Below are 7,500 nucleotides of genomic sequence, written 5' to 3'. Positions count from 1 at the left end.
TATATGCATCATGCGAGGTGGGTGGGGGGCTCTTACTTTTGAGATGTGGGTGTATGTACCATGTGAGGTTGAGGGGGCTCATATTTTTGAGAGGTGGGTGTATGTAATTTATCATGTGAGGTTGGAAGGGGGCTCATATTTTTGAGAGGTGGGTGTAGTATGCATCATGTGAGGTTGGGGGGCGGGGTGGAGGTGCATGTGCAACAATCATACAGCGTTCCAAGTCATGTCTCGTGCACATGTGCACGCACTCCGCAACAATACTGCAAGCCACCCGCAACACACCGCTACACGGAGTACAAAGCCGCAAGAGAGCGTGCCCTGGCAAAGCAACACGCACCATAAAACCACACCAACGCTGTAACACTGCGCTAGACACCGCAACGTCACAGCAACAACACGCTGTAACATGCCCGTAACACACCGCACGGGTCCGTGGCACGCCGCCCAATAGCGGTCATTTTTTCTCCGCACCGCGTCAATTTTCATGCAGTTTCTTGCGGTCCCACGCCGTAACAGCCCGCAACACAAAAGTGCGTAGGTGTAAACCTATACCTTAAGGAGATCGCCAGCCAGGTAAGATGGATCGTGGTCTAAGCTGAACGGTGTGTGGGTCCGTGTGGGACCCTACAAACAAGCAGCTGGAAGGGACCCTACAAACTTACATAGCAGGAAAGGACCCTATAAACAAATAGAAAGGACCATACAAACTAACAGAGCAGGAAGGGAACCTACAGAGAAACAGAGCAGGAAAGTCCCAGGATGGAAAAAGGGGGCGTAGAAATGACTGGAATCCGCTTTGGATTTAAACATAATGGAACCAGTGGAGGGATTTACCTTCAAACTTCGTCTCGTGAACCTTGTTGCTTTCTATACTTGGGTGTAAACATTTCATTGAGGACGTTGTTCATTAGACACCGGTTGCCGGGAAAGGATGCTGGGATGTTTCACTGCAGCATTTGCTCCTGTCGTCTCGAAGAGAGGAGACCAACTTTGTCATCTTGTTGATGGAGACAGCTCTATTTCCTTGGTCTGTAATGATAGAGAAGTTAGATGGTTATTTCACAATATATAGAAATTTCTGCCAAAATACATTAGCACAAAACTTTCAATTAGCTTTCTAAAAACAATCCAACATTTTCATGAATGATTCACTAACAAAAGCATGGAACTGATGAGTTTTGGCAAATTCATATACGTATTATAATTGCCATAATTTTTTGGTTTGATCACTAGATCTAATCGCATCCTTCCTTTTAATAAATAATAGACTAAAGCTGTCTGACTTTAAGGATGAGGACAGCATTTAGATTGAAATCTGGCTGTCATCTTTATTCTTAACACAAAACATCAACAACTGCACACACGAGTGTGTCAGCACTACGGGCTGCTCTATGAGCAAGAGCCCGTGCTGGCATGAGGCCAGCTTAATCTAACACAACGGTGTCAGCTACCTCTGATTGTCATGTGGATTGGCAACTCGTGTGTTGTCAGCAAAAGTCAGTGGTAAAAGCAGATCGGAGAGGCCTGGACGGGCGAGCTTAATCCAACTCACAAGTTTTCCCTCCTTTGAAGCGAAAAATATCTTGGCTGCCTTTCCTGGAAGGAGGTGAAATCTCCACTAAAATGGAATAAACAGAAATTGAAGGGTATAGTGATCAGTGTGGTCACTAATCACTGTATTTTAGGTATACGTACATGCATACACATGCATTGAAATCATGGGGATACTTTATTTGTCACGAAAGAAGCATCTTGGGAATGATGTAATTATAATGATGATAATAATAAAATGAGTGACAACTTTAGTGCTAAGAAAATTAACGACAATTGAAAAGGTTAGGGCTATGAGAAAGAGAGAAAGAGATAGAGAAAGTAAATTTCAAACTCTCAGTTTTACAAAACTTACCCTTGAAGAGACGCATTGCTTCCAGCTAGTCTTTTCGGGCCTGGGCTGGATATGTGGATCTGGTTGCTCGTGGCGTCGGCCTTTGCTTCAAAGAATTGTAGAGAAGACAAGAACCGAATATCTGAATGCAATTGAGAAAGAAGCGGTGTAATAATATGAACCTTTCTTGTAGTTCTATTGCTCACAAATCTACATTAAATTCACGACTTTCCTTATCTTTAATGAACAGCCTCTCAATTTCACAAAAAAAACGGGACATTTTGGAAAGTCATATTTAGTATGAAGGCTCAGGTAGGTCGCTTGAGGCATGGCCACCGAGAGAGAAGACGTCATCAGGGTTTTCCCAAGCAAAGGTAGTCCGACTGACCTAGACCTACGGTCACGGTTAGTCAAACTACCTGCTTTAGTACTCATCTAAGTTCAAAAACTTGCAACAGCATTAGTGTTATTCAGTTGGTGATTTCATTTTTATCCATTCGTTTAGATGAACCATCATTCAAACATTCTACCGTACTGAATTTGTTCGTGAACAACTGCATTTAATGATTCTTAATAAGTTGGATTATTCATCTGAGTTAGTGATATTTTCCTCTGTCTTCTATAATTGTTCTCCCCAGGGATACAGGCTCTTGAGAGATAAGAAATTTCTTATATCACCTAGCTACTCCACTATAAAAAGGGTTTTTGTTTTAAAAAAATTCAGTCCGGCCACGGAACAAGATGATACAAATTTCTTGATGTACATAAAAAATAAATATAAATCATTATTGCAAATGACAAAGTAGTGTTCCTGATGGTTGATGAAATTCATCTTAAACCATATTTTGATTATAAAGGGGGACAATTTGTTGGCCCAGCCTTTGATAGCAGCGAGGCTGCAACAAACGCATTTGTTTTTATGTTAAATAGCGTACGGTCTAAATTCAAGGACGTTGTGCATATTATTCATACTAAGTGTATGAAAGCCCAAACTTTGCATAAAATATTGAAGAAAATAATCATTGGATTGGAAGAAATAGGCCTTACAGTATTCTGTGTTGTGACCGATAACAATGCCATTAATGGAAAAGCCATGTCATTTTTTGCCCACCCACCAAAGTTATCAATTGTGTATCATCATCCTAGTCAGCGTGGTAGGTCTCTCTTCTTTATGTATGATTCCGTGCATTTGTTGAAATGTATCAGAAATAACTGGTAGCCCCAAAATATACGAACCAATCAATGAAGTTTCCTCCCTTCTCCATTGAAAATAATACCGTACAAACAGAACTTTATTATGCACCTTTTAGTACTTAGAAGAAACTTAAAAAAATAGAGGGTGGCTCACTTTTGAGACATTCATATAAGCTCTCGTTAAAAGCATTGTCTCCCTCAAGCTTTGAAAAACAAAATGTTAATTTAGTATTACAGATATTTAATAAATATGTGATTCAGTCATTGCTAACTGTGGGTAAAAATCACTGCTTATCTTATTTTGCACACGTCTCTGAATATATAAAGATTTTTTATACTTGGTGGACTATAATAATGAATGTACAAAGTCCATTTGAAGGAAAAAGACTGAATCACGAATATGCCATTGCCATGACTGATAATAGCGATGACGCAAAGTTTCAGTATCTGAAAGGTTTTTATGCTTGGCTGGAAATTTGGGAGGAAACTAAAGAATTCGGTGGGACATTAACAAAAGAGGCGTTCACAGCATTGAAACATACAACCAATGCGATGTTAGAGGTAACAAAATACTGCCTGACTGAGTTACATATGGAGTATGTGTTGACAGGGAAATTTCAAACTTAATGTGAAAAGAAGCTGAAGATGGTGTCTGTTCTTGAACAAAAATTACCATTCCATGACAGGGCAGTACATGCAGCCATTAATGACGAAATTAATTGGAATGATTTAGAAACCATTCATACCGTAAAAGGTACTCAGCGTGACATATCTTTGCAAGTAACAGAATGATATTGACAATTGCAAGGGAGTGTTTCCAATAATCACATATTTAGCAGGCTACTGTTGACATTCTGTTTACAAAAAAGGGAAATGTAATTCTTGCAAAAAAATGATCACTGGAGCGCATGATGAGGAGATCTCTCCAGAAAATCACAGATATCTTTCGGGAATGAGTAGTTGCTCTTTATTATATCCTCATGATACGGCAGCAAATGTTATGTATTGTTATATAATAATCAATAGATTAACACAAATACCTCAATTTAGAACTTGTAATGATCAGAGAAATTTGGCCTCAGCACTCATATATAATATACTTGTAGACGATGAGGCTCTGTTTCCAAATGAATTTTGCGACTCAGGACACAGCACTGAACAGATAGAGAAAATGATGATATGGGCTTCTACAAATGTATTAATGAATAATTATTGTTGTCAGGAAAATAACTCGATTGTAGCAAGCAAAAACTTAACCAAAAAAAAAAAAAAGAAAGTTGGAGACTGTTACGAAAAAATAAGATTGTTCCCAAAGTACTTCCAGCATTTCAAATAATAATTTAGAGTAAATTATCATTATTTTTTTATTTTTGTTTATTCCATATTTATAACACCAATTTATGATTATGACTATGCTTTGTAAAGTCACTGCTTTTTGTTTACTTACATGTATATAACTTATCTTAATGTACTATTTTTTTAGGTAGCATTATAATTCTATCATCCTTAAACTACTTCTTTTATTTATCATCCATAAATTAATTCATTTTTATATCATCCTCAAGTATTTTCTTTTATTTCCTATGAATAATTATCAATTATACCATAGCAAGTCAAGAGGGCTTCACAAATGTCTAAGAAAGTTCATCCGAGATGCGGATTAAAGCACAACCATCGGAATGGTTATTTTACCTGTTCATCAAAGCTTTTTTGGATTTGACGATAAGTATGAAACTGAATGCGGAAACATGGCATATTTCCGTTGGGAGTATTCTGAGGCGATTCTGAAAGATTGTTTGGCTAGATTAAGTTGCTGGTCAATCCAGACTGCTGACACTAAGTATGGTCAACTTAGCTAACAAATGATTCTCAGGGGTATTTAGGGTCTCGGAATGTTCCGCTCCATATCGTGTCTCTCAAGGACAAGATTAGAAAAAGTTATGACAATATGTATTTTGAATCGATGAATGTGTAGGATCGTGTTTGATGGTCAGCCATTGACTTCTTATTGCCTGGGAAACAGGGACGTCAAATATTATTCTTTTTACTTAGCTTTCGGTTTGGAAGTTTTTTGTAAATGACCAGTGTTCTCATGTGAAAAAAAGCCAGTTTTATGCTATAAGTATAAACTATGTTCAATGATCATAAGATTAATCCCTTCTGAAAAAGATACATAAATTTACCTAAAGTGTCCTGATGTTGTTCTGTCCCTGACTCAAAACAAATCTCATTTTCATACTTTTGGGCGCATGAAGGTGAAATCTAAATGAGGGAGATAAACTCTTATGTGGTCTGAGGGGAAATGAGGCAGTTGTCTCAATGAAAGACAATATCCAAGAAGGGTCTCTGATCTATTTTTTATTTTAAGGGTCTCCTGCATCAAATTTAGCATAAATCAATGTACTTGCATATCAAGAACCTCTGAATTGATTGTTCGCATTCCTGATTGAAAGTCTTAATTAACAGAGTAAATGATTTTCCTGAGGAAAATCTGATGCCATGGCGATAACACGTCCCAGGCACGTGTCCCGAAGCTGTTTTAATGATTCGATGTTTTGCGTCAACCTCTGCGACAATCTGGAGAGTTCTTCCGTCTCTTTCTTAACGTCTTCTATTTGGGAGCGTAAGGAATGTAAGCGCCCTTTCGTTTGGTCCCTGTGCTTCTTTGCATTGATGGCGTTCTGGCGCCTTTTCTCCTTGAGCTCATCCTCAAATGGCTGAGCCATCTCGTACAGTTTATTCTTTTTAGGTTTCCTCCCCCTGGGCTGACAAGGATATAACAGAGCTTCCGCTTTTGGTCTACGACCTCTCCTCCCCATCTTCCTAGGTGGTTCCTCCTCGACTTCATTTGGCAGAGAAATACGGTGGAAGGGGCTTTCGAGGTCACTTGTATTTTGGTCAAATGGTAAAGTCTCTGCAGTGTAGGTGCTGGAATCATCGAGGTTATTCCATTCGTCGAATTGCAGGTTTATTGGGCAAGTTAATGCATAATCCGAGGTCGTCTCTTGCTCAGGGAATTCGAAACCTGAGAACGAAAGGAGAGAAAGTATGTCATACACCAATATCACTCACACCTGAGCCTCTTAAAAAAACAAAAAAACAAAGAGCACCTGGATCTCTATAACATTTCTCTCGCAAATTAAGCCACGAGACAGGTGAGAATTCATTCACTAACCTGTACTAGAACTCAGTTAGAGGCATAGACATAAATCAAGAGTAATCCAATTATTTTTTGGTCATTATTAACAGCATCGGATTTTTTTTTCTTTTCTTTTTAGTGCGAAAGTGGCCTTTGGTCACGCTTTGGAGCATTTGCTCGGAACTATCGCATGAAACGCAGCTACTCAAGGGTCAAAGTCCGCAGAAGATGGAATAGGAACATCTATCCTGACGAATATGACCATTGACGATATGACACCTAGCAAAGGAATCACCTGGCTGGGTATCATCACCTGACGCCACAGCTTAACGAATACAGAAGGGGGCGGGGGCTGGGGAGGGGTGGAGGAGTATCGATCACAATACGTGCGATTTGCCTCGCGCGAGGCTCCTTACCTTCGAAATCGAAGTCCGTGGGAGCTCCCAGTGACTCAACGACGACTTGCTTTCGTCATCGAAGAATGGCAGCGAGATGGAGGAGTCTGTGTCTTCCTCCTGTAAATTCGATAGTATTGTTTCCATGTCGAACGTCGGCGTCTTTTTCATTCAGGGGAACACAGAATGGCCTTTTGTTTTTTCCTTTATATTGAAATAGCCGTATAAAACCGAATAATCGACATGCCAACCCGCCCAGGCTTGCAGTTTAGAGCGGTTGCGCCAACATACTGATACGTATGAAAGATTCAACGATCCTGAGTTGCCAGTTTCGCATGAAGTATTCTACGTGTGTGTGTGCGTATGTCTCACACAAATGATAAATGATAAAAATGTCCCCCATGAATGTGTATGAGCATTAAAGGAACGTGTCAAATATCACTATGATATGACACCAAATTTTGCAGTAATGAAACGCACCCCTTCTCAGCGTCCCCCACGCCCCCGCCCCCCCCACCAAAGAAGAAGAAGAAGAAAAAATCTGTTGTGTGGCACTTATTTGTGTCTCGTAACTTGCCAGCAGGAGGCGCTATGCCAGGCCCGCAATTCTCGGAATAAAGCTGAAAATCGCTCTGTAATTTGACCCCGACGAAGTTGGGGTACTTGGATCGAGAGCGCTTCAAGTAGGAAAAGAAAATTCCAAGCTCGATTTTGCTGTCATCTCTGCATGATGAGTTCTTGGCGTCCAAGAAAAGTTGATGGTTTTTTAATGAGTAATAATAGCTTTCGAGCCGTGCGCTTCGTAGGTTCATCCTCAGTCAAGTGAACATGATTGTGGCTACAAATTCGTCGAAGTAAACTTCTGAGCAGGACAAGCACCTATT

General features: G+C 39.8%; 1 protein-coding gene across 4 annotated transcripts in view; it reads right to left on the bottom strand.

The window, feature by feature from the left end:
- Nucleotides 1-7,082, bottom strand: part of LOC135202334 (uncharacterized) — an 18,021-nt gene extending 10,939 nt beyond the window's left edge. Inside the window, exons 1-4 of one of the 4 annotated variants that reach the window (XM_064231680.1) lie at nucleotides 6,638-7,043; nucleotides 1,910-2,030; nucleotides 1,455-1,599; nucleotides 838-1,032 (exon numbers count right to left, since the gene is read on the bottom strand). The gene's annotated coding sequence lies outside the window, so the exon portion shown is untranslated. Of the gene's footprint in view, nucleotides 1-837; nucleotides 1,033-1,454; nucleotides 1,600-1,909; nucleotides 2,031-4,774; nucleotides 5,535-5,900; nucleotides 6,108-6,637 lie in introns of those variants that run through there. The other 3 variants (XM_064231681.1, XM_064231682.1, XR_010311718.1) reach the window with 3 other exon arrangements.
- Nucleotides 7,083-7,500: the final 418 nt, after the last annotated feature.

The sequence above is a fragment of the Macrobrachium nipponense genome, chromosome 30, assembly GCF_015104395.2.
Source record: "Macrobrachium nipponense isolate FS-2020 chromosome 30, ASM1510439v2, whole genome shotgun sequence".
Classification (NCBI taxonomy): domain Eukaryota; kingdom Metazoa; phylum Arthropoda; class Malacostraca; order Decapoda; family Palaemonidae; genus Macrobrachium; species Macrobrachium nipponense.
Note: the sequence above shows the minus strand (reverse complement) of the source record. Positions and strands in the feature narration are given on the sequence as shown.